Here is a 4,130-nt window from a genome sequence, read left to right as displayed (position 1 = left end):
TTGTCTTAAACTATAATATCTCAGTCAAAAGTAGAGAGAAGAGGTTCAGTAATATTGTTCAGAAAAAGTTATGCCGTGAAAAAATTCTAAACCAAGATTGCGAGTAAATACTGATTACCTCAACATAAGAATACATAGTGGCAGTGGGAGGCGGTTATTCAAGTCTCCAGCACGGGGACTAAATATCGATACCTGTTGGTTCTGATCTATCATTTGCCGATAATAGGTGGAATTAATACAGTGCATCCTAAATTACAATTTTTGACAGGTTATTTGACTACACAAGTATTTCAAGCAATAAGAGTACTGTAAGCAACTGAATGACAAACGCAAGAATACATGGTGAAGGCAGTAAGATAACTAATACTAGCTTCTAGTATTAAACATTTCTTGAATGTAATTAGGAAGGGAGTGACAAGGAGAGTTGTCAATGACAGTGTCATCGTTGTTAACTTCAAGAGGAAAGAAAGAGGAGGTGGGCCCAATACTGATGAAAAGATACTGTCTTCAGAGACAGGGGGTTAGTGTACCTACTCTACTACACAAATGTTTCATCTATGAGGGATAGCAAAGCAGGTAGCAAAGTAGTTCTATATCAAAATGCAAATAAAATAGATTTCTCTCCATAAAGCCATCGAATGGATGCACCAGAATATAGACCAAACTGCTAGGCATCACAGCAGCATATAGTATGAGTAAGAGAAATAATATTGACACCATCATAGTAATGGAAAGCATGAATGCCTTATAATCATTTACATAAAAAAAGAGCAATTTAAATATCATAGTATGAAGAACTTTTCCCTTATTATTTCGCATCGAACTAGCAAGTAAAGAGGTGATATTCATATGGGCACCAACTTATTGGAATAATGTTTTAATGACAAAACAGATGAGCTCAGCGGGGATGGTATACAAAAAGAGAAGGCACACAATAAAATAGCACCATCATTAGGTATATTAGAAGAACCATTGCAATCAGAATGCTGGAGGGATTAAATGAAAAGATGAGTATAATCAAGATGAAACGATCCACTGGGAAGTACTTTTAAGTAAAGGTTAGTACGCCACTAGGTTATATGCAACGTAGATTAGAGAGCAAACAAGAAAATCAATACATGGCAGATTGAAGATCAAATCAGAACCTTCTGGAGTTATAATCAGTGGTCAAACCTTCAGACATGAGCTATAAGCTATGTAGAGAACTAAGGAAGCCGACTTAAACATCTCTGGGCATGTCAAAATATCGGTGATTTCAGGTTATAAGGAGATAATTTATGCGAGTTGATATGCTGACAAAACCAACTGTACCAAAACGAGTATTGAGTCGTAAGCCAAATTTAGCTTGATTCAGGTAATGGAAGAAAAGCAGACGTATATTATATGCTATACTGTATGGAACTCTGGTGCATTTCAGCATCTTGAAAATATCTTTCTAGTAATGATGAAGATTTTCAAATTTTTTACAATAAATGTATTTATCAATATAAACTTAAGTAAATGTAACTTGTTATAGTTTAGTAATATTTCAGAGTATTTCTCACTTGATGCAGCCATTTATAACTCTCCATCAGTAAAGTACCAACCTTGATGAAAGATTGTCTAGTGATTAATAAAGTGGAAAAAGTGTGTCCAGTATCACTGCATATGCAGTTCATCACAGAGGGCTTACTCCTAACCTTAAACTCAAAACACGTTACTTATCTCTTGTGCTGGACTTTGTGAGCGCACCAATCCACTGTTTCTTGTCAAGGATCATTCTGACACGTGTACAGCATAATTTGAAAAAAAGCCGACCTATCGACCTATTTCAAAAAGAAAATAAAGAATTTGTGAGAGATGAACTGGAATGGGAGAGAGAGGATAATTCCAATTCAGTACCCTGTTTTGTTGTGATGAAAATGATGAGCGCTTATATGGAGAGCTAACGTCATTGGCCCATAGTAAACCTAGTGCTACTTAGGTCTGCTACAAATGACAATAGACCTTATAACCAAAAGCTAACAAAGTAAGATCAAGTAAAAGTAATAAAACAAAAAGAACTTTTAAGATTAATTTATAATAGCATAGATAGGTTTCAGTCTGAATTCAAATTACAAATGGATTGGCTGCTATCATCAATGAGAAGAATGTGTTAATGTTTATAAAGAGCACTACTTTACCCTACTTTACGCTACGTATGATTCATTTCCACTTGCACCAGACCGCTAACTTGTATTGCAAATTACATTAATACTTGGTTTTTACAAGATTTGTGTGTTAGAATTACGCTGTCTCTCAGGCTTTTATCTGGAGTTGGGACACAATGAGAGGGGGGGGGGGGATGGGAGTTATGGACTAAGTCAGAACCCACCCCACTATGGCACTAGGTGAAGGTCAAGTGAAATAAAGGTTCGTACTGTTGTTTCCCGTTACAAGAACTGGTTTTGGGTCAGACGCCCCTCTCAGAGAGGTTCAGGAAAAGGTTCTTGATTAAACAAACACTTGTTTGAACTTTCCTCTCCTCCCCTCCACTTCCCTCCCTCTTCTCCTCATCTTCCTCCCTCTGGGCCTGAAGACCGTACGCCAAAGTATAGACCTGACCAAAGCCTAGAGAGTGTAAGACCTGACCTCCTCATCCGGGGGTAGTATATGCTTCTGCATGCATACAAGTTGATGCCCAGACTTCAAATTTATTCCGCCCTCTTGTTGCTGAAATGATCAGGTTGTGCAATTTAGAGCTGGCAATGACTTACCAACATACTGTAAGTGAGATGGTAATGGTGGTGTTGGTGGGGTTTTAGTTTTGAGGTGGGGGGGGGGGGGTGGCGCTTTACGGGTCAGTCACTCGATAGGCTGCACTGAAATGAACTCTTCAAAGCAAAGTCATCTTGTCGGTTGGGTTCCGTTTTCTCTTTGTTTCTGCTGAGGGAAGTTTCGCCTATGCTTCGATTTCTGCTTGAATTTTTATGCGTGGACAAGCATTCATTGCCACACATGTACTAAATATTTGCAATGAATGAATTTCATTATACGGAGGGCTCTTAATTTTCAGTCTCTCTTTTTGACCGAATAGCCTCAAATGTTTTGAAATTATGAAAAACCAGTGAACAGCTTTCATAAATCTCATAATTTTCCTTGCATCAGTCTTTGGCTTTCCTTAATTCATTGTTGTTTGTATATTATGTATTTTTGTCTTCTAGTCTCTCATAGCTTCTCTGCCATTTTCATTGAGCCTATTTGGCTTCTTTTCATCTGTGAAACCTTGTTAAGCAAGTCAGTGGTATATTGAGTGTCTTTTATAATCATTTAGCAGTCTGAATAATAATAATAATAATAATAATAATAATAATAATAATAATAATAATAATAATAATAATAATAATAATAATAATAATAACTATTATTATTAATATATTATTATTATTATTTTTTTTTTTTTTTTTTTTTTTTTTCTCTATCACAGTCCTCCAATTCGACTGGGTGGTATTTATAGTGTGGGGTTCCGGGTTGCATCCTGCCTCCTTAGGAGTCCATCACTTTTCTTACTATGTGTGCCGTTTCTAGGATCACACACTTCTGCATGAGTCCTGGAGCTACTTCAGTCTTTAGTTTTTCTAGATTCTTTTTCAGGGATCTTGGGATCGTGCAAAGTGCTCCTATGATTATGGGTACGATTTCCACTGGCATATCCCATATCCTTCTTATTTCTATTTTCAGATCTTGATACTTATCCATTTTTTCCCTCTCTTTCTCTTCAACTCTGGTGTCCCATGGTATTGCGACATCAATGAGTGATACTTTCTTCTTGACTTTGTCAATCAACGTCACGTCTGGTCTGTTTACACGTATCGCCCTATCCGTTCTGATACCATAGTCCCTGAGGATCTTTGCGTGATCGTTTTCTATCACTCCCTCAGGTTGGTGCTCGTACCACTTATTACTGCAAGGTAGCTGATGTTTCTTGCACAGGCTCCAGTGGAGGGCTTTTGCCACTGAATCATGCATCTTTTTGTTCTGGTTCTGTGCAAGTGCCGGGCATTCGCTTGCTATGTGGTTTATGGTTTCATTTTTCGTATTGCACTTCCTACATATGGGAGAGATGTTATTTCCGTCTATCGTTCTTTGAACATATCTGGTTCTTAGGGCCT

The sequence above is a fragment of the Macrobrachium nipponense genome, chromosome 34 (assembly GCF_015104395.2).
Source record: "Macrobrachium nipponense isolate FS-2020 chromosome 34, ASM1510439v2, whole genome shotgun sequence".
Classification (NCBI taxonomy): Eukaryota; Metazoa; Arthropoda; class Malacostraca; order Decapoda; family Palaemonidae; genus Macrobrachium; species Macrobrachium nipponense.
This window is presented reverse-complemented; position numbering follows the sequence as displayed.